The 23,021-nt window shown below is 50.1% G+C and overlaps 1 protein-coding gene and 1 long non-coding RNA gene across 12 annotated transcripts in view; one reads left to right on the top strand and one right to left on the bottom strand.

The window, feature by feature from the left end:
• Positions 1 to 22,030, bottom strand: part of LOC135229056 (uncharacterized) — a 31,532-nt gene extending 9,502 nt beyond the window's left edge. Inside the window, exons 1-4 of one of the 6 annotated variants that reach the window (XR_010319873.1) lie at positions 20,145 to 22,030; positions 10,883 to 18,377; positions 1,849 to 10,802; positions 176 to 272 (exon numbers count right to left, since the gene is read on the bottom strand). This is a non-coding gene — a long non-coding RNA (uncharacterized LOC135229056). Of the gene's footprint in view, positions 1 to 175; positions 273 to 1,848; positions 18,378 to 20,144 lie in introns of all 6 variants that reach the window. The other 5 variants (XR_010319870.1, XR_010319868.1, XR_010319871.1 and 2 more) reach the window with 5 other exon arrangements.
• The window catches only part of LOC100656463 (P2Y receptor family member 8), a 56,566-nt gene continuing 44,241 nt past the window's right edge, over positions 10,697 to 23,021 (top strand). For 4 of the 6 annotated variants that reach the window (XR_010319864.1, XR_010319865.1, XR_002784381.2 and 1 more), the window contains exon 1: positions 10,697 to 20,731. The gene's annotated coding sequence lies outside the window, so the exon portion shown is untranslated. The remainder of the gene's footprint in view (positions 20,732 to 23,021) is intronic. The other 2 variants (XM_064278824.1, XM_003422790.3) reach the window with 2 other exon arrangements.

Raw genomic sequence — 23,021 nt, forward strand, 5'->3', positions numbered from 1 at the left:
TTTTCTAGTTATTGTTGTTACTTGCTCTGATTTGGTGATGCGGTGATTCTGACTACAGCAACCTCATGTGTGCAAAGAAGAAAGGCTCCACAGGGTTGTCGAGACGGTGACATTTCAGAAGCAGACCACTCGGCCTTTCCTCTGAGGTACCGCTGAGTGGGTTCGAACCACCAACCTTCTGTCTAGTAGTTGAGCACTTCACCCTTTGCGCCATCCAGATTATCTACGGGAATCCATAGGGTGCCAGTCTCGTCTCTGTGGTTGCTCGATGCCTGATAAAAGATCAGGTAAAAATAGAACAGGAAGACAGATGGCAGGAAGTGAACCACCTACCGTACCCCTCCTCCCTCCCCCTCTAACCCCACGGGGGTACACATTCAGGGAAGCCCCACATCCTGGGACTGCCAGGGTTAAAACCAAGTCTGAAAACCAAACCCGTTGCCATTCAGTGGATTTCGACTCACAGCGACCCTACAGGACAGAGTAGAACTGCCTCATAGGGTCTCCAAGGTTATAATTTTTAAGGAAGCAGACTGCCACATGTTTCTCCCCTGGAGCCGCTGATGGGTTCAAACCTCTGACCTTTTGGTTAGCAGCTGAGCACTTAACCACTTTGCCCTATAAAGCTGCTCCGGCAATAGCCAAGGCAATGAGGACTTTACTTCGTTCTGCATTCTGATTTTCCAATGGCTGTTTTTCCAAGTATCCATCATGGCCGGGACCCCTGGTGGTCAAAGGGTTAAGCGCTTGGCTGCTAATCGGTAGGTTGGACGTTCGAGTCCAGATAGAGGCTTCTTGGAAGAAAGGCCTGGCAGTCCACTTCCAAAGAGTCAACCATTGTGAACCCTGAGGATCACAGTTTTACTCTGACACACACAGGGTCGCCATGAGACAGTCTGCTCGATGCAACTGGTTTGGTTTGAAGTCCCTGAGTGGTGCAAATGGTTAACTCGTTCAGCTGCTAACCGAAAGGTTGTGGGTTAGAGTCCACCCAGGGTGCCTGAGAAGAAAGGCCTGGCAATCTACTTCAGAAAAATTAGCCTCTAAAAACCCTATGGAGCACAGTTCTACTCTGACACACAGACACAACAGCATTTTTTTTTTTTTTTGTCTATGTGCTTGTAGTCTATATATCTAAAGAGAACCTGGGGAGTTGAAGCAGTTATCCCACAGGCTGCTAACCAGAAGGCTAGAGGTTCGAGTCTACCCAGAGGTACCTCGGAAGAAAGGCCTGGCTATCTATACTAAGAAATCAGCCATCGAGAACCCTGTGGAGCACAGTTCTACTCTGACACACGTGGGAGTGCCACGACTCAGGGTTGAGTCCACAGCAAATTGTTTCACTACTGGTGAGAGTTTCCCTGTGTTTGCTGGTTGCGGTCCCTTGGGGAGGCCATAAAAATACGTCATCTTGGGGTCAAGCAGCGGAATCTCTGGCAGAGACCCCTCGCTGGGGACTACAACATGGACCCCAGGAAGGTCGAACACACAGGACGGAACTAGGGTGAGGGTTACGAGGGACTTGTCGCCACTGCAAAATTTAAGGGTGTGCCAAAAACCTCTGTAGTGAAGATGTGTGCCGTTGTAATGCAATGTTTAAAAAAAAAAGTAAGTTGATGCAGACAATTCATGATACACAAACATCAATGTTTTACATGCAGACAGGATCAGTAAACTGAAGTAAATGAGACATCTTTAAAGGTCAACACTTGGGCAAGAAAAATTCTCAAACGTGGCAAATTCTCTCCACTGAAAATGAGAAAAACAAAAAGGAGATTTTGGAAGTGTTTTTGATCAGAAGGTGGGACCCCCTGTTTGGCACAAACTGTTAGGTGCTCAACTACTAACCAGAAACTTGTGGGTTGAAATCCACCCAGAGGCAGCTCAGAAGAAAGACCGGGCAATCTGCTTCTGAAAGGTAACAGTCTTGAAAACCTCCTGGATCCCAGTTCTATTCTGACACACATGGAGTTGTCATGAGTTGAAGCTGGATTGACAACTAACAAAAATGAAAAATATACATAACAAAAAAATCAGCCATTGAAAACCCTGTTGAACACAGTTTTACTCTGTACATAGGGTTGCCACTGGTCAGGATCATGATACACGGAGAAAAGTTTGAAGTTGTCAAGGATTTCGATTTACTTGAATCCACAATCAACACCCATGGAAGCAGCAGTCGAGAAATCAATAGACGCATTGCACTGGGCAAGTCTGCTGCTCAAAAAAAAAAAGGCCTCTTTAAAGTGTTGAAGAGAAAAGATGTCACCCTGAAGACTAAGGTGCACCTGACCCAAGCCATGGTATTTTCAATCGCCTCATATGCATGTGAAAGCTGGACAATAAATAAGGAAGACCAAAGAAGAGTTGACGCCTTTGAATTGTGGTGTTGGCGAAGAATATTGAATACACCATGGACTGCCAAAAGGACGAACAAATCTGTCTTGGAACAAGTGCGGCCAGAATGCTCCTTAGAGGCTAGGATGGCGAGACTGCGTCTTACAGGCTCTGGACATGTTGTCGGGAGGGATCAGTCCCTGGAGAAGGACATCATGCTTGGCAGAGTACAGGATCAGCACAAAAGAGGAAGACCCTCAACGAGGTGGATTGACACAGTGGCTGCAACAGTGGGCTCAAGTATAAGAACAATTGTGAGGATGGCACAGGACCGGGCAGTGTTTCATTCTGTAGCACACAGTGTCATTACGAGCCAGAACCGACTTGATGGCACCTGACAACAACAACATGTTTATATATACGTGTGTGTGTGTGTATGCACGTGTGTGCATGTGTGTTTCTATCTGTGTCTATATGTTCTGTGGATGTGCGTGTATACGTGTGGATGTGTACATAACAAAAACCCAACACACGTAATATATGCATGTATATTTATGTAACGTGTGTTTGTATCTGTTTATATACACATGTGCATATATGTGCGTGTGTAAACATGTATGTGTGTATGTGTATGTCTATATGTGTGAGTGGAGCCCTGGTGGCACAGTGGTTAAGAGCTCAGTTGTTAGCCAAAAGGTCAGCAGTTCAAATCCACCAGCCACTCCTTAGAAACTCTATGGGGTAGTTCTACTCTGTCCTGTAGGGTCACTATGAGTAGGAACCAATTCAACGGCACTTAACAACAACAATGTACATGTGAATATGTGTGTATGTGTGTGTTTAGTGTATATATCTTGTAGTACTTAAGTCTAATTCTGCTTTTAGTATCCCACCAGTGCTTAACGCCATTTACAAAATTAAATTGCTATAGCTTCCATTTGTAATACAGTACAGTAAAACACCACAGCTCAATATCCGATCAATAACAACAAAATGAAAATGCATAGAGCCTCGGGAAGCAGTCATCCCATTTCATTTCAGTCATGAAAATGGTCAGTGCTTTTTACGTGACCTCCACCCTGGTTTGTTGGTTGGCAGCATCCCACCCCAGCCCCTGCCTGGTGGGAGCATTTACAGAGACCCCTCGGTGCTGCATTGGCAACGCCAGACTGGGTGTCTCAGCCAGGTGGTCTCAGCCAGGTGAGAGCTTGGGAAGGGAGGGCAAGTGCTGAAAACCACCAGTTCCCCACCCCCCTCGCCCTGGGCTGTACCTTGAGATTCCTAAAGTAGAAGGTGCTTTCTCTGCTCTCCACCTGCTGTGAGGTAGAATCAGGTGTGGGGAATCTCCCGAAGTGGACTGGTCCTCCACGAGGAGACTGGGAGGCTGAGCAGGGGCAGGGCACTGGGGGCTCAAGGTGGGGGTCTCTCACTGGTGCTGCAGCCCCCAAGAAGTTGCCTTCAGGGCCTCAGTTTCCCCATCTGGGCAGCAAACGTGTCGGCTCTTGTCACACCGAACCCGGCCACCAGAAGACCCCAGGAAGGGCAGAGACTCTTCCAGAAGACTGAAAGGACCAAACAGGACCACTGGTCCAGATGAACACCCCTGGGAGGAGCCCCACGGGGCCTTGGAAGCCACCAGGAATCTCTGTCCATGATTGAGATCGGGGTCTTGCAGCAGGAATCTCAGCCGCTTCGAGGAGCCTGCTGGTGTGGGTCTTGGGCAAAGGAAAAAGGGTTTGGTGGGTTCTCCAGGGAGTCCCTAGGTGGCTCAAGTGGTTAAGTGCTCAGCTGCTAATTGAAAGGTTGGCAGTTCAAGTCCACCCAGGCGCATCTCGGAAGAAAGTCCTGGCAATTTGCTTCAAAAAAATCAGGCACTGCAAACCCTATGGAGCAAATGTGGCAAATGTGGGGGTGCCATGAGTCGGGGTCTACTTGATGGCAACTGGCTTGGTTTTTTGGGCTTCCAGGCTTCTCTGGCCACTCAGAAGGGATAAGGTTTAGGACCCACCCTACTCCAGTATGACCTCACTAATATAACAAAACAAAATTCCTATGACTAAGCAGGATCGTATTTACAGGTATAGGGGTTACGATGTCCACATGTGGTGATTGGAGACACAAAGTCATAACACTAGTCTTCTTCTCCCTCCTTTCTTTTTATGACTTTTAAAAAAAATTGTGGCATAATACGTATTATGGATTAAATTATGCCCCCAAGAAATATGTGTTGGAAATCCTAATCCCTATGCCTCCAGTTATAATCCCATTTGGGAGAGGGTTGTCTTCGTTATGTTAATGAGGCATGATTAGTGTAGGGCATATCTGGAGTCTATCTCTTTTGAGATATAAAAAGAGATTAGACAAGTAAGTGAGAGAAGCAGAGATGGGGTAAGATAGACACATGGAGATCTCCAAGGAACGAGGAAGCAGAAGCTGAAGAGACAAGGACCTTCCCTCAGAGCCAGCAGACAGAAAGCCTTCCCCTAGAGCCAGTGCCCTGAATTTAGCCTTCTAAACTGTAAGAAAATAAACTTCTGTTTGTAAAAGCCACCCACTGTGGTAATTCTGTTACAGTAGCACTTTATAACTAAGACAGAATTTAGTACTGGGAGTGGGGTGCTGCTCTAACAGATACATAAAATGTGGACACGGTTTTGGAATTGGGTAATGGGTAGAGGTTAGAAGGGTGTTAAGGGGACTAATAGTAAAAGCCTAGTTTACCTTGAAGAAACCATTGGTAGAATTATGGACATTGAAGGCAATTCTGGTGAGGACTCACGAGGAAGTGAAGAGAGCTATAGAGAAGGTCTCCATCAACTTAGAGAATACATATGGTGCCAGCTAAAGAATGTTGCTAGAAATGTGGATGTTCAGTGCTCTTCTGGTGAAGTTTTAAAAGAAAATGAGGAACATGTGATTGGACGGTGGAGGAAGGGCGATGCTTCTTATGCAGCGGCAAAGAGCTTGTCGTAATTATGTTCAAATGTTTGGTGGAAGGCAGAACTTGTAAGTGATGGACTTAGCTTAGGAGATCTCTAAGCAAGATCTTAAAGGAGCCACATGGTTTCTTCTTTGTGTGTATTGTAAAATGCAACAGGAAAGAGACAGACTTAAAAATGAACTGTACAAAATGGAAACAAAACTTAAAGATTTGGAAAATTCTGTTGTACAAACTAAGGACACCTGTCCTAGAATGGTCACCAAGGATGTGGCTACACAATATTTTGTTAAACAGATTAAGCCTGTGACTGATGGATCTAACCAACTACCACAGCAGAAAAACCCATCAACTTAGACTGACAGGGACAGAGAAAGAGAGAAAAGGAAGAAAGCTGTCTGCCTCTTGGAATTCTACAGGCAGGAAAAAGGCCCCCCAGAAAAGCAAAGAGCCACCCCTGGAGCAGCTCAGAGATTAGCAGAACTGTTGGAAGGAGCTCAGGAAGCAGGGCCTTCTCAGTTTCAAAGGGTGGGGCCACGGTCTTCTGGATCTCAAAGGGCGCGGCCATGACTTCCTAGGTTTTAAAGAGGAAGATCTTCACCAATTCAGTACCGGAGTGAGGGCTGACATTCACAAGTGCCTGAAGGATGGGGCCACTGCCCAAAGCTCAGAAGGAGGGGCTGCCATGCCCAAGAGGCAGAAGAATGGGGCCTGCTGGGGCCGAGAGTTTGGAGTTGCCACTCAGATGGACTAGGAGAATGGGACCACCTGAAGCAAAGGGAGCAGAGTTGCCATCCTAGTGGACCTGGAAGGCAGACCTGAAGCCCAGGGCAGAGGGACCTCCACCCAGAATCCAAAGGGTGTGGCCAGCACCCAGAGTCTGGAGGACAGGACCATTGCCCAGATGGTCTCAGAGAACAGAGGATTATTTCCAAGCCTTGAGAGCTATTGTAAATTGTTCTGCTGGGTTTTGCACTTGCTTGATGCCCATTATCCCTTCTTTCCCTCCAATTTCTCCCATTTGTAATGGAAATGTCTGCCTTGTGCCTGTTCTATCACTGTATTTTGGAAACGGATAACTTGTATTCTAGATTTCACAGGTTCACAGATGAAGAGCAATTTTACCCCCAGGTGGAATACACCTAATGTCTCACCCGTATTCGATTTAGGTGATTCAGAAAATGAGATTTTGGGTTTGAAGTTGATTTAAGACTTTTGGGATGATGTGATGGGGTAAACATGCTTTGCATGTGAGAAGGACATGATTTTCTGAGGGCTGAAGGGTGGAGTGTTACGGGTTGAATTGGGCCTCTGAAAAGTATGCCTTATAAATCCTAACTTCTGTGCCTGTGGTTATCATCCTATTCAGGAACGGGTTGTCTTCGTTATGTTAATGAGGCAGATTTAGCGTAGGATGTGTCTTCATTTAGTCCTTTTCAAGAAATAAAAAGAACAGATTAAGCCAGCAGAGATACAGGAAGAGCCGATGCCAAGCCACATGAAGATCTGCCCAGGATCAGAAGCTCAAAGAGACAAGGACCTTCCTCCAGGGCCAACAGAGACAGAAAGCCTTCCCCTAGGGCCCGCGCCCTGAATTCAGACCTATAGCCTCCCAGACTGTGAGAGAATAAATTTTCTGTTTGTTAAAGCCACCCAGTTGTGGTATTTCTGTTATAACCACACTAGATGACTAAGAGAAAACCCATAAAATTCACCGTCAGACATTTAATGTATTTCCAGTGTTGCACAACTATCACTGCTATCTATTTCCAGCACTTTCCATCACCCCAAACAGAACTTCAGTGCCTTTTAAGTAATAGCTCCTCATTTCCCCATCCCCACCCCCCATCCCCTGGTAACCACTAATAAACTTTGATGTCTAATGCATTTGCCTATTCTGGGTATTTTATAAAAGTGGGACCATAGGGTATTTGTCCTTTGTGTCTGCTTACTCTCTCAGTGTGAAGTTTTCAAGGTTTAGCCGCATCATGGCTTGCATCAGGACTTCATTTCCCTTCATAGCTGAGTGATGCTCCATTGTACAGATGGACCACATTGTGTTTATCCATTCATCTGTGGATGGACACTTGGGTTGTTTCCACTCTTTGGCTACTGTGAATAGTGCTGCAATGAATATTTGTGTATCATCTTTCTTGTTGGTTGATTTTAACAAATGGGAGAAAACAACCACAGCATATTTACACAGCAAGTTGCAGTGAACGGGTACAAGCTTTTCCATAGGTCCCTGGGTGGCACAAACCAAAGACTGTGCTTAGCTTCTAACCAAAGGTTGGTGGTTCGAACCCCCCGGCAGCTCCATGGAAGGAAGGCCTGGCAATCTGCTTCCATAAAGATCACAGCCAAGAAGACCCCACAGAGCACAGTTGTACACTGTAATGCATGGCATGAACATGGCAGCACCAAGGCATCTGAGCTCCTCTAACTTCACGAGGAAAGAGAGAATCACCATCAATTTCAATCCAAAGCTGTTTCCTATGAAGCAGAGGTCAAACATACCTCCACCTTCCAATTTTTTACCAGTTCTGACACCAGCCATCCTTCCCACAGCACTCTCTACTTCTCTGTTGGGTTGGATACCCTGTTGCAACAGCCACACAGTGGCCACACAGACAATACTCGTGACCATGGGGTTTATTAGGGAAGTAAAAGGTTACAAATCAGGATCAGGAATGACTCAGGATACAGTTGTTCCATCAGGGCAGCTTCTCAGCCATGCCCACAGGCAGACCTCTCCCTGGCCCTCAGCCTCTCGGCTCTCGGCCCCTGCCCTGCTTGGGCAAGTATTACAAAACTCTTTAGCTCTGCCAACAAGTGCCTGGGGAAACCCCCCTCTGCCAGGAAGCCTCAGTCCAAAGGCGCTCAGCTCTCTCACTTCCTAGGTCAGCACACCAACTGTAGCCCCCTTGCTCTGTGGGCCATGAAGCTCACTGCACTGTGTCCCGCCAGACTCCTGATTCTGCAGCCACCACTTCTCACCATCTTGTCCCATCTCCGGTGTTACAGCTCTTTCTCTTTCTCTCTCTGTTTCTCTGTCTCCTGGGTCGAGGAGGTTCTCAGCGCAGGGACCCTGGGTTCAAAGACATGCTCCATTCCCGTTTCTTCTTTCTTGGAATCAGCTCTCTTTTTTAAGCCTAGCAGGATGACAAAACTGACCATAAATCACTTTGTAGGAGGGACAAGTCCATGGTGAGAAAAGGGTTGTAAAAGCAACTCATCACACCACCCATGGGTTCACTGTGAGTTGGAACAGATTCAATGGAAGCTAACAACAACAATAACACTAACTTCAAGGTTGGAGGTTCCAACCTGCTGTCTTAGTCACCCGGTGCTGATCTAACAGAAACACCACAACTCGGTGACCTTAACAAACAGAGGTTTATTCTCTCGCAGTCTAAGTCTTGGAGGCTAGAAGTCTGAATTCAGGGCACCAGCTCCAGGGGAAGGCTTTCTGTCTCTGTCAGGTGTGGAGGAAGGTCCTTGTCATCAATCTGCCCCTGGTAGAGGAGCTTCTCAGTGCAAGGACTCAGGGTCCAAAGGATGCGCTCTGCTCCTGGCTCTTCTTTCTTGGTGGAAGGAGGTCTCTCTCCTCTCTGCTTGCTTCTGTCTTTAATGTTTCAAAAGAGATTGACTCAAGATACAACCTAATCCTGTAGGTTGTGTCTTGCTTCCTTAATATAACCGCCTCTAGTCCTGCCTCGTTAACATCACGGAGGTTAGGATTTACGACACGTAGGAAAGTCACATCAGACGAGACAATGGTGGACAATCACATAATACTGGGAATCACAGCCTAGCCAAGTTGACACACATTTTTGAGGGGACACAACTCAATTCATGACAGGCACCACGGAAGAAAAGACTTGGTGGTCTGCTTCCGTAAAGATCATAGCCAAGAAAACCCTGTGGAGCCCTCGTGCCCTGTAACAGGTGCTGTCTCCATGAACCGCAGTTGACTCCATGGCAACAGATTTGGTTTGGGTGTTCTCCATTATCTTTTTCTAACAACCTGGCACTGTTTATGAAATTGAGAGCCAGCAGCAAGCCTTGTGCCCGGCCCTATGGGAAAGTGACCTCTCCCCAAGCCTTTTGTGCCCGCCCGCTTGTTTTGCTCATGGTTTTGTGGGTACCAGCCTCTGGGAGGACAGCACCCCCAGCTCACAGAGCCCTGCGGTGAGCTAGTTGGAGGGCGGGGCGCTTCCTCTACCGGCTCACCAGTGCTTCTCAGTAAACACTGGGTCTGCCCAGGGCTGCTCAGGTTGAAGGAGCAGCTGAGGCATCACAGATCTGCTAGGGTAGGGGGCTGCCTACCCTCCAGGCAATCAAAGAAGGGCAGAGGAGACGCAGAACCGGGGAAGCCAAGACAGCCTGTGTCTCCACTGCGTCCCCAGGTCCTCGCCTCCCAGTTGCCCCTTCAGGCCCATGGAGCAGGGAGAAGTGGGGTCTCTGAGCAGGTCCTGGCAGCCCCCTGGCCACTCCAGGCTGGACGTGGCTGGAAGGTGTGAGTTTCTGCTCAAGTGTTAATACCTGGCTGAATCATTGCAGCACCGTCTCTGATGATAAAGATAACAAGATGTGCATTTAACAGAGAGGGTAGGAGATGAGGGGTGACAGTGAGAAACGGGTGAGATAAACAGTGCTAAAATGGTACCCAGAGCAGCATTCTGACAGCCCGGCAGCATAAGCTTCCTGGGGCAGCTGTAACAAAAAACCACGAACCAGGTTGTTTAAGACCACAGGGGTTTAAGCTCTCACAGTTCTGGAGGTCAGAAATCTAAAATCAAGGTGTGGGCAAGGGTTACAGCATTTCTTTTTGGGGGACTACCACTCAACTCATATTTGCATATGTATGCAAAAGCTGGACAATGAATAAGGAAGACCAAAGAAGAGTTGATGCCTTTGAATTGTGAGGTTGGCGAAGAATACTGAATATACCGTGGACTGCCAGAATGAAAAATCTGTCTTGGAAGAAGTACAACCAGAATACTCCTTAGAAGCAAGGACGGTGAGGCTTCGTCTCATGTACTTTGGACATGTTATCAGGAGGGACCAGTCCCTGGAGAAGGACATCATGCTTGGTAAAGTAGAGGGTCAGGGAAAGAGAGGAAGACCCTCAATGAGATGGATTGACACAGGGGCTGCAACAATGGGCTCAAGCATAACAAGGATTGTGAGGATGGGGCAGGATGGGCAGTGTTTTGTTCTGTTGTACAGAGGGTCGCTCTGAGTCAGATCTGACTGTATGGCACCTATCAACAACACTCAACACATAACAGCAAATGAGATGAAATTTATTCCCTCAGGGTTCTGAAGACTGGGAGTGAGAGATCAGGGTGTCAGGCGTGTTGATTTCTTCTGAGGCTCAGAGACAGAATCTATTCCATGCCTCTCTCCCAGCTTCTGGTGTTGGCTGGCAATTCTTGGTGTCCTGGGCTTGTAGACACGTCACTCCAGTTCCTGCCTCCATCTTCACATGGCTTTCTCCTCTGTGTGCCCCTTATAAGGGAACCTGTCATTGGATTTAGGGCCTGTTATGGATTGAATTGTGTCCCCCAATTCAATATATGTTGTAAACCCTAACCCCTATACCTGTGGTTTAACGACGATTGTAAGGATGGCACAGGACCAGGCAGTGTTTCGTTCTGTTGTACATAGGGTCACTATGAGTCGGAACCGACTCGGCGGCACCTGACAACAACAACAACACTTGTGGTTAGAATCCCATTTGGGATTACGTTTTCTTCGTTATGTTAAGGAGGCAGTATTAGTGTAGGGTGTGTCTTGAGTCAATCTCTTTCGAGATATAAAAGGAGTAGATTAAGCAAGCAGAGATGGGGAAGACAGATGCCACATGAAGACCACCAAGGAACCAGGAAACAAGCAGAAGAAACAAGGACCTTCCTCCAGAGCCAACAGAGAGAGAGAGAGAGAGCCTTGCCTAGAGCCAGCGACCTGAATTCTAGCCTCCTGAACTGTAAGAAAATACATTTCTGTTTGTTAAAGCCATCCACTTGTGGTATTTCTGTTATAGCAACGCTAGAAGACTTAAGACAGAGTGATCCAGGATCATCTCCTGCTAAGAGGCTCACCCTGATCACATCTACAAACACCCTTGTGATGGTGAAGGTTGTGTGTCAACTTGGCTGGGCCATGATTCTCAGGGATTTGGCAGTTATGATGTAGGTTGGCAGTTATGTAATGATGCAATCACCTCCGTGATGAGACCTGATACAATGTAATCACCTCCATGATGAGACCAGACATAATGTAATCACCTCCATGATGAGTTGTGATATAATGTAACCATCTTCATGATGAGAGCTGATGTAATCATCTTTATGATGAGATCTTACATAATGTAATCACCTCCATGATGAGATCTGCTGTGAACAGCCAGTCATTTGAAAGGGAGTTTCCTTGGGGGTGTTGCCTGCATCCGTTGTGTGTGAACTTTCTGGCAAAGTTTGCTGGCTTTGGCTTGCTTTGCATCCTCATTTGACCTCTAGTTCTTGGGACTTGAGCTAGCAGCTTACCTTCTAGCAACTTATCTTGGGTTCACCAGCCCCTGCAGCTATGTGAGTCAGGAGAAGCTTCCAGCCTGATGTCTGACTCACAGACTTGGGACTTTCCAGTCTCTATAGCCACATGAGCCGTTTCCTTGATATAAATATCTCTCTCTCTCTCTCTCTCTATATATATACATCACTGATTTTGCTTCTCTAGAGAACCCAGCCTAAGGCAAGCCTTTTACCAAGTGACGTTCCATTCACAGGTTCCAGGTTCCTGGACGTGAACACATGTTGTTGGGGTCACCGTTCACCACCCTGCACCCTGCGTTATGAAATGGTATCTTCCACAAACCAACGCAGACTATCTACCAGATGGCAGGTGCAGTGTGGGCAGGGGTCACATCCACAAGTACAGCAGACAGGACTCCAACACACATTTTGGGGGGGACACAATTCCATCCATAGCAGGTCTCATCACTCCAATCTCTGCCTCCGTCTTCACCCCCTCCTTCACTGCAGGACTTCTCCTCTGATGCCTAAGGACACTTGTTGTTGGGTTCAGGGTGCATCTTAATCCAGGATGATCTCATCTTTAGATATTTCCCTTAATCATGTCTAGAAAGACCTTTTTACCAAATAAGGTTCCATTCACAGGTCCTCTAATGTATCTCTTTGGAAGTCCCTAGAGTATCAAAACCCATTTCTGCACGTGGGTCAACATCTTCACAATTGACTACAACGGATCAGCTTTCAACCCAGAGGCTGACAGGGTACCCATTCTGGGTAGACACTCAGACAAAATAGGGGCTCTGCCACAACACCAGGGGTAAGGAGGTGGCTGGCCTAGCAGGGGGGCTACCATACATCACCTCTGTGTGCTCTTCTGACCAGTGTGAGTACACTGACCACCCAGGACAGGCGTCCATCTCCCACACTGGCTCTGTGTCTGCTCCTCTGTTCACTGTGAGGACACTGACCACCCAGGACAGACGTCCATCTCCCACACTGGCTCTGTGTCTGCTCCTCTGTCCACTGTGAGGACGCTGACCACCAAGGACAGGCGTCCATCTCCCACACTGGCTCTGTGTCTGCTCCTCTGTCCACTGTGAGGACACTGACCACCCAGGACAGGCGTCCATCTCCCACACTGACTCTGTGTCTGCTCCTCTGTCCACTGTGAGGACACTGACCACCAAGGACAGACGTCCATCTCCCACACTGACTCTGTGTTTGCTCCTCTGTCCACTGTGAGGACACTGACCACCCAGGACAGACGTCCATCTCCCACACTGACTCTGTGTCTGCTCCTCTGTCCACTGTGAGGACACTGACCACCAAGGACAGACGTCCATCTCCCACACTGACTCTGTGTCTGCTCCTCTGTCCACTGTGAGGACACTGACCACCCAGGACAGGCGTCCATCTCCCACACTGACTCTGTGTCTGCTCCTCTGTCCACTGTGAGGACACTGACCACCCAGGACAGACGTCCATCTCCCACACTGACTCTGTGTCTGCTCCTCTGTCCACTGTGAGGACACTGACCACCCAGGACAGGCGTCCATCTCCCACACTGACTCTGTGTCTGCTCCTCTGTTCACTGTGAGGACACTGACCACCAAGGACAGACGTCCATCTCCCACACTGACTCTGTGTCTGCTCCTCTGTTCACTGTGAGGACACTGACCACCCAGGACAGACATCCATCTCCCACACTGGCTCTGTGTCTGCTCCTCTGTCCACTGTGAGGACACTGACCACCCAGGACAGACGTCCATCTCCCACACTGACTCTGTGTCTGCTCCTCTGTTCACTGTGAGGACACTGACCACCCAGGACAGACATCCATCTCCCACACTGGCTCTGTGTCTGCTCCTCTGTTCACTGTGAGGACGCTGACCACCCAGGACAGACATCCATCTCCCACACTGGCTCTGTGTCTGCTCCTCTGTCCACTGTGAGGACACTGACCACCAAGGACAGACGTCCATCTCCCACACTGACTCTGTGTCTGCTCCTCTGTTCACTGTGAGGACACTGACCACCCAGGACAGACGTCCATCTTCCACACTGACTCTGTGTCTGCTCCTCTGTCCACTGTGAGGACACTGACCACCCAGGACAGACGTCCATCTTCCACACTGACTCTGTGTCTGCTCCTCTGTACAGCATGAGGACACCGACCACCAAGGACAGACGTCCATCTCCCACACTGGCTCTGTGTCTGCTCCTCTGCCCACTGTGAGGACACTGACCACCCAGGACAGACGTCCATCTTCCACACTGACTCTGTGTTTGCTCCTCTGTCCACTGTGAGGACACTGACCACCCAGGACAGACGTCCATCTCCCACACTGACTCTGTGTCTGCTCCTCTGTTCACTGTGAGGACACTGACCACCCAGGACAGACATCCATCTCCCACATTGGCTCTGTGTCTGCTCCTCTGTCCACTGTGAGGACACTGACCACCCAGGACAGACGTCCATCTCCCACACTGGCTCTGTGTCTGCTCCTCTGTCCACTGTGAGGACACTGACCACCAAGGACAGGTGTCCATCTCCCACACTGACTCTGTGTCTGCTCCTCTGTCCACTGTGAGGACACCGACCACCAAGGACAGGCGTCCATCTCCCACACTGACTCTGTGTCTGCTCTGTCCACTGTGAGGACACTGACTACCAAGGACAGGTGTCCATCTCCCACACTGACTCTGTGTCTGCTCCTCTGTCCACTGTGAGGACGCTGACCACCAAGGACAGGTGTCCATCTCCCACACTGACTCTGTGTCTGCTCCTCTGTCCACTGTGAGGACACTGACCACCAAGGACAGGTGTCCATCTCCCACACTGACTCTGTGTCTGCTCCTCTGTACAGTGTGAGGACACCGACCACCAAGGACAGGCGTCCATCTCCCACACTGACTCTGTGTCTGCTCCTCTGTCCACTGTGAGGACACTGACCACCCAGGACAGACATCCATCTCCCACACTGGCTCTGTGTCTGCTCCTCTGTCCACTGTGAGGACACTGACCACCCAGGACAGACGTCCATCTCCCACACTGGCTCTGTGTCTGCTCCTCTGTCCACTGTGAGGACACTGACCACCAAGGACAGGTGTCCATCTCCCACACTGACTCTGTGTCTGCTCCTCTGTACAGTGTGAGGACACCGACCACCAAGGACAGGCATCCATCTCCCACACTGACTCTGTGTCTGCTCTGTCCACTGTGAGGACACTGACCACCAAGGACAGGTGTCCATCTCCCACACTGACTCTGTGTCTGCTCCTCTGTACAGCGTGAGGACACCGACCACCAAGGACAGACATCCATCTTCCACACTGACTCTGTGTCTGCTCCTCTGTCCAGCGTGAGGACACCGACCACCAAGGACAGGCGTCCATCTCCCACACTGACTCTGTGTCTGCTCCTCTGTCCACTGTGAGGACGCTGACCACCAAGGACAGGTGTCCATCTCCCACACTGACTCTGTGTCTGCTCCTCTGTCCACTGTGAGGACACTGACCACCAACGACAGGTGTCCATCTCCCACACTGACTCTGTGTCTGCTCCTCTGTACAGTGTGAGGACACCGACCACCAAGGACAGGCGTCCATCTCCCACACTGACTCTGTGTCTGCTCTGTCCACTGTGAGGACACTGACCACCAAGGACAGGTGTCCATCTCCCACACTGACTCTGTGTCTGCTCCTCTGTACAGCATGAGGACACCGACCACCAAGGACAGGCGTCCATCTCTCACACTGACTCTGTGTCTGCTCCTCTGTACAGCATGAGGACACTGACCACCAAGGACAGACGTCCATCTCCCACACTGACTCTGTGTCTGCTCCTCTGTCCACTGTGAGGACACTGACCACCCAGGACAGACGTCCATCTCCCACACTGACTCTGTGTCTGCTCCTCTGTTCACTGTGAGGACGCTGACCACCCAGGACAGACATCCATCTCCCACACTGGCTCTGTGTCTGCTCCTCTGTCCACTGTGAGGACACTGACCACCAAGGACAGGTGTCCATCTCCCACACTGACTCTGTGTCTGCTCCTCTGTACAGTGTGAGGACACCGACCACCAAGGACAGGCGTCCATCTCCCACACTGACTCTGTGTCTGCTCTGTCCACTGTGAGGACACTGACCACCAAGGACAGGTGTCCATCTCCCACACTGACTCTGTGTCTGCTCTGTCCACTGTGAGGACACTGACCACCAAGAATAGACGTCCATCTCCCACACTGACTCTGTGTCTGCTCTGTCCACTGTGAGGACACTGACCACCAAGGACAGGTGTCCATCTCCCACACTGACTCTGTGTCTGCTCCTCTGTACAGTGTGAGGACACCGACCACCAAGGACAGACATCCATCTCCCACACTGACTCTGTGTCTGCTCTGTCCACTGTGAGGACACTGACCACCAAGGACAGGTGTCCATCTCCCACACTGACTCTGTGTCTGCTCCTCTGTACAGCGTGAGGACACCGACCACCAAGGACAGGCGTCCATCTCCCACACTGACTCTGTGTCTGCTCTGTCCACTGTGAGGACACTGACCACCAAGAATAGACGTCCATCTCCCACACTGACTCTGTGCCTGCTCTGACCAGTGCGAGGACACTGACCACCCAGGACAGACATCCATCTCCCACGCTGACTCGACCAAGCTACATCAACAGGCCACCATTGTCTTGTCCCCTTGGTGGGTGTCTTTGGAGGAGCCGTAGCCCACAGCCTAGGAATCTGCAAATTCACGGTCAATCTTCCAAGGGTCTCCCTGGAAACATCCGGCCCCATTCCCATGGTAGCCCTCATGGCTGGCGGCACTTCTATTTCCGTCCTTCCCTTCCTCTGAGACTTGCTGGCTTTCATTACTCTGTCAGCACCAAGGCCTCAGCTCCCTTGGGGGTGCTGACACATCCTGTCCCCTTTTCCCAATCTGAGATTCAGTCCCAAATAACTCTAGCTCAGTTCCTTGCTTCTGCCCAAACTCCTGACCTCCGCATAAGCAAGTTTAATCTTCCTGGGGCCTGCAGACACCTTTGACATCCAGTGGGGGCTCTGAGTCCATTTTCCTGACACACACACACACAAAACTCGATATACAGTTTCATGGGTTCATGTTGTCGTTAGGTGCCCTTGAGTCAATTCTTACTCCTAGCGACCCCATGTGACAGAGAAGAACTGCCCCATAAGGTTTTCAAGGATGTAATCTTTACAGAGGCAGATTGCCAGGTCTTTTCTTCTGCGGTACCACTGCGTGAGTGTGAACCAACGACCTCTAGGTTAGTAGTTAAGTGCAAACCATTTAATTAACCACCCTGGTCATTATGCCAGGGATGAGCCTCCTGTCTGTTTTATATCAGGGTGCCCACCCTGAAGTCAATCACACACACAAAGCAGGGATCAGCAAACTAGAGCCCATGGAGTTATCTGGCCCCCATTGCCTGTTTTTGTCAATAAAGTTTTATCAGCACACAGCCACGCCATTTCGGCAACATATTGTGTGTGGCTGCTTTTGCCATGTAACAGCAGAGAGTAGTTGTGACAGATACCGTGTGGTTTGCAAAGCCTAAAATATTTACCATCTGGCCCTTTGTGAAAAAATTTTCTGATCCCTATCAAAGAGCCACATATTCATAAAAAGGCCAAGACCTCCCCTGGCAGGTCTGGGATGACTTCGGACCATCAACAGCCTGATAATTACAGCCCGACCTTGCAAAGAGGTATGAAAACCATCTCTCCGAACACTTTTAGCCTTGGCTAGGGCTTCTTTTGGACGGTGAGACATTGGCTCGCTTACTTTGGACAAGTTGTTGTTGTTAGGTGTCATCGAGTCAGTTCCAACCCACAGAGACCCCATGGACAATAGAGGGAAACACTGCCCAGTCCTGCGCCATCCTCACAATTGTTGCTATGTTTGAGCCCATCATTGCAGTCACTGTGTAAATCCCCTTCCTCTTTTTCACTGACCGTCTACTTTTCCAAGCATGATGTCTTTCTCCAGAGACTGGTCCCTCCTGATAATATGCCCAAAGTACGTGAGACAAAGTCTCACCATCCTCACTTCTAAGGAGCATTCTGGCTGTACTTCTTCCAAGACAAACCTATTCGCTTTTCTGGCAGTCCATGGTGTATTCAATATTCTTCTTTGCCAATACCGTAATGGAAAGCTGCCAATTCTTCTTTGGTGTCCAGACATGTTATCAGGAGGGACCAGTCCCTGGAGAAGGATATCTGCTTGGTAAAGCAAAAAAGAGGAAGCCCCTCAACATGATGGATTGACACGGTAGCTGGAAGCATACCTACTAGTGTGAGGATGGTGCAGGATGGGGCAACATCTCATTCTGTTATACATGAGGTTGTCCTGAGTTGGAGCCAACTCAACGGCACCCGACAACAACAAGAAGAGTTGGATTTATCATTGGTTTTTCAGCTACAATATTGCTGTAATGAGTATTTTTGAACCTATGGTCTCATTGGTGCATCTTCTCTGCAGAGTTGTTCTCCTTCCATCTTCTGATTCTCTATGCTGTACCAACTCGCAAGCCTCAAAATCTTTAAAAAAAAAAAAAAAAAAAGTGTCTTTGGTAAGGATCGCATGACTACGTCCACAGTATTTCCAGGGAGTACAAAAGGTCTCACGCATTCACCTCGGCTGGTCCTCAAGGCTACCTGTAGAAGGAATCTAGGTATTTTCGCTATCTTCACTCATCATGCTGACTTTGGGGCTCAGAGGTCCTCACCTTTGCCATGGCAGACTCAGAGTCTTCTCGTCCGATTCCCATATAACATCCCCCCCCGCCCCCGTCTCCTGCGTAATAACCGTGCTGCCTCATTCCAATCAGAAGGGTTCACACTTTTTGCGTGATAGAGTCAGATCTTTTCATCCAAATTCCATATCACTCCCTGGTCTCCCAAGTCTTCACTGTGCTGTGTCATTGCATCCTGGGCTTTGCAGCAAATTCTCCCTCAGGATCAAGGGAGCCAGAGCCTGGACCTGGGCTCACCCGTGGATCTTCCTAGGGCTTCAGCTCTCCCTTCCTAAAGCATCTAAAGTACAAGGTACTGTGACATTGTCTTGTTGACTTGTGAGTGTGTGTGCTGTGTGTGGGTGTGGTGTGTGTATGTGGGGGTGTGTGAGCATTGTGATACGTTATGTGGTGTGTGTGATATGTGTGGGTGTGGTGTGTGTGAGTGTGTTGTGTGTGTGATGTGTAAGCAGTGTATGATGGCGTGCGTGTATGTATGTCTGTGGTGTATGTGTGTTTGTGGGGTCCGTGTGGTGTGTGCACAATGTGTGTGGCATGTGTATATGGCGTGTGTGTGTTGTAGGGGGTGTGTGAGTATTGTGATGTGTTATGTGGTGTGTGTGATATGTGTGGGTGTGGTGTGTGTATGTGGGGTGTGTGTGAGTGTGTTGTGTGTGTGGATGTGTACGGTGTGTGTGATGTGTAAGTAGCATATGATGGCCTGAGTGTATGTATGTCTGTGGTGTATGTGTGTTTGTGGGGCCCGTGTGGTGTGTGCGCAATGTGTGTAGCATGTGTATATGGCGTGTGTGTGTTGTCTGTGTGTTTGTGGTGCATGTGTGGTGTGTGTGGTGGTTGGGTGTGTACATGTGATGTGTGGGTGGAGTGTGTCATTGTGTGTGTAGTTGTGTGTGTATGTGTGTGGCTTTGTACCTGTGGTTGTGTGTATATGGTGTGTGTGTGGTTGTGTGTGTGAGCGTGTGTGGTATATGTGGTTGTGTGTGTAGTGTGTATATATGGTGTATATGTGAGTGTGGTGTGTGTAGGGTGTGTTTGGTTGTGTGTGTGGTGTGTGTATACGGTGTGTAGTTGTGTGTGTGTAGTGTGTGTGGTGTGTGCATATGGTGTGTAGTGTGGTTGTGTGTGTGTAGTGTGTGTATGTGGTGTGCATGGTTGTGTGCGTAGTATGTGTACATGGCATATGTGGTGTGTGTATATGGTGTGTGTAGTGTGTGTATGTAGTGTGTGTGGTGTGCTTGGCTGTGTGTGTGTAGTGTGTATATGTGGTGTGTTGGGTTGTGCGTGTACAGTGTGCTGTGTGTGTGTAAAGTGTGTCTATGGTGCGTGTGGTGTGTGTGTGGACACCATGTACACACACCACCCACTGCACAGCTGGCAGGCTGAAGTCCTGTGGAACGCAGTAATCCCAGTGCAGATCAGGGTGCCCCGCAGTTTGGGTGCCTGTCACGTTCCGGCCACACACCGAAAGATGCCGCAATGCGAGCAGTTTTAGAATGTAAAAGGAAGCATGTTCCGTTAGGATTTTTTATGTATTTATATAAAACAAACAAACCAGGAATCCGGTCTGTCTGGGAACGCCCTTCAGTCCTCTGTCCAGCATTGCAGGATCAGGGCGATGGTCCTCTCCGTTCCCGGCTCCAGGGGCGCCCTTTATGCAGAAAGCCTATGTGGGCACTGCGGGGTCCTCCATGTCCTTCCAGAACACCTCTCGGGGGTCACGGGCTGGGGAAGCGGCCCCGCCCGGGCAGGGTGCCAGGTGACAGTCACAGGCCCCCGCTGCGCTCCAGCGCGTCCAGCCCCTGCTGAGAGCCAGTGCACAGTCACAGGAAATTTCGCAGGGCTTCCTCTCCACCTTAGCAGGTCCCCGTGGCAGTTGCAGCTCCTTTAGGACGGTGCCGAATTTGCATCGGGACGCCTCCATCCACGGGCGTGATGCCACTTTTACCACCTCCTGCGGAAGCTTAGCAGCCACTCGGACAGGACCGTTTGCCGACCCGGGGTAATCCAGAGGCAGGCGGACCGCCTGGGTCTGCACAGCTGCTCGTTCAACGCTCCGAGGAGGAGGCAGCTGTCAGCCACGGTCCTGAGCCCATGGCTCTAGGGCTCTCGAAGAGACCACCTCCACCGCTGCTGCTACAGGTGAGCGGCCCCCTGTCCTTGTGGGTGTTGTGCGAGGTGTGCACGGGGTGAGAGTGTGGGGTGGTAGGAAGTAAGGACCAGATGCAGGCAGAACGAGAGCAAGACCTCCAGAAAGAAGGCTTTGCAGAGCCAGCTAGCAGGGACACGTCCCCTAGTCCCAGCCGAAGAACATGTTACCTTTAAATCCATGCAGGACACTGCATGTCCCAGGCGCCAACCCTAGAGGAGCAGGGGCTGAGACGGCACATCGAATGCACCTCGGGGGCACAGGGCGGAAGGGCAGCAGGCAGACCTCAGAAGTCTGGCGTTGTTGTTCTTGTGTGCCGTCAAGTCAGTTCCAAGTCACAGCAGCCCTCTGTGACAGGGCAGAACTACCCCACAGGGTTTCCTAGGCCGAATCTTTACTGGAGCAGATTGCCAGGTCTCCCTTCTGCAGAGCCGCGGGGTGATTTTCAACAGCCAAACTTTTGGTTAGCAGCCGAGTGCTTAACCGTTGCGCCACCAGGGCTCCTAGGCGCTCCTGTATTTTCCAGTCTGCCCTGGGAGGGTCTTGGGATGAGCTGAGCCTGGCAGAACAGGGTGCCGGCTGGGAGCTCCAGGGTGCAAACACGAGGCTCCTGCCCGAGCTGGGTCACGTCAGCTAAAGCAGAACAACAACACGTGTGTTTCTCTTCCTAAATTGCAGAGGGGGTTTCCTCGTGTTTGTCTGTTTATTAGACGTGTAGGATCGGCGTCAGGACTTCGGACAGGCTAAGGGTGAGGAGGGATGTGAAGCTGGGAAGCCGGTGAATTCTGTCACTGCGGCGAAGTTGGCAGGTGTGGTTTCGATGCACGTTCTCCCCATTTAATTGGACAAGCATGGGCAACTCTGAGGATACACCTTCTTTACAGAGGTTTCCAGTTTGGAACATGGTGTTTCCGTCCCGGCATCGTCCGATGGAAACGCAGACGGGCTGCAGAGCTCTGGAGAGAGAGGGGTAACTGCTAGCTTGTTGTGCCCAAATCCTGGCGTCCTTCCCCAAGATGACCACAAGGGGCCAGAAGTCAGAACAAAGGCACGGGTGGCCACCAAGACCGTGTTTGTAAAGTGTGCCCTTGTCCTGTCTGGTGTCTTCTGCAGCATCCCTACCAGGAAGTCTAGTCACACTAACAGACAGAGTGAAAGGGGATGGACGGAAAGGCAAACTGACCCTCTCAAAGACACTGGGCAGAGCTGGGTCCACTAAGAATCCCTAAGACCCCGGCCCCCAGGACCTGAGTTCTGTGTTTTTATCTTAGGGACCAGGGGACGACAGGACGGGTTAGTAGAAGGTTGGCCCATAAAAAAACAAAACCAAACCCACTGCTGTTGACTCGATTCCGACTCACAGCGACCCCTATGGGACACAGTAGAACTGCCCCAAAGGGTTTCCAAGGAGAAACTGGTGGGCTTGAACTTCGGAATTTTTGGTTGGCCCACGTGGGCAGGTAATGTCAACAACCACCACGAGGGGGCACCTCTGGGCAGACAGGCGACACCCCACCGCACCCGAGGAATCCCGTGGACCCTCCAACCAGACCTGAGTTCTGTTTTCATCTTAGGGTCCCGAGGAGGAAGCGATGGGCTGTTGTCGATGTTAGCTGCCGTGGACTTGACCCTGACTCATGACGACCCCAAGCGTGTCAGAGTAGAGCTGTGCTCCACAGGGTTTTCAATGGCTGAGTTTTTGGAAGGAGGTGGCCAGGCCTCTCTTCCAAGGCACCTCTGGATGGATTCGAACCTCCAGCCATTCTGTTAGCAGCTGAGTGCATTAACTCTTTGCAGCACCCAGGAACTCCAAATAGTTGTTGTTGAGTTAACCTCAACTCACGGCAACCCCATATGTGTCAGAGTAGAATGTGCTCCACAGGGTTTTCAACGGCTCGTTGTCTGGAAGGAGATCGCCAGGCCTTTCTTCCAAGGTACCTCTAGGTGAACTCGAACCTCCAACCTTACAATTAGCAGCCGAGTGTTACCAAAACCAAAACCAAACCCATTGGCGTCGAGTCGATTCTGACTCCGAGGTACCCTATAGGACAGAGTAGAACTGCCCCATAGGGTTTCCAAGGAGCAGCTAGCTGGTGGATTCGAACTGCTGACCTTTTTGTTAGCAGCTGAAGTGTAACCGCTGGGCTGCCCAGGAACTTCTTAAGTGATGGGTTAGTAGCAGGTTAGCCCATGAGGGTGAATGACGTCAACAACTGCCATCGGGGGCGCCTCTGGGTGGACAGGTGAAAGGACAGGTGAGCCCCTCAACCATCCTCCAGGGAT

This window comes from Loxodonta africana, chromosome Y, assembly GCF_030014295.1.
Source record: "Loxodonta africana isolate mLoxAfr1 chromosome Y, mLoxAfr1.hap2, whole genome shotgun sequence".
NCBI lineage: Eukaryota > Metazoa > Chordata > Mammalia > Proboscidea > Elephantidae > Loxodonta > Loxodonta africana.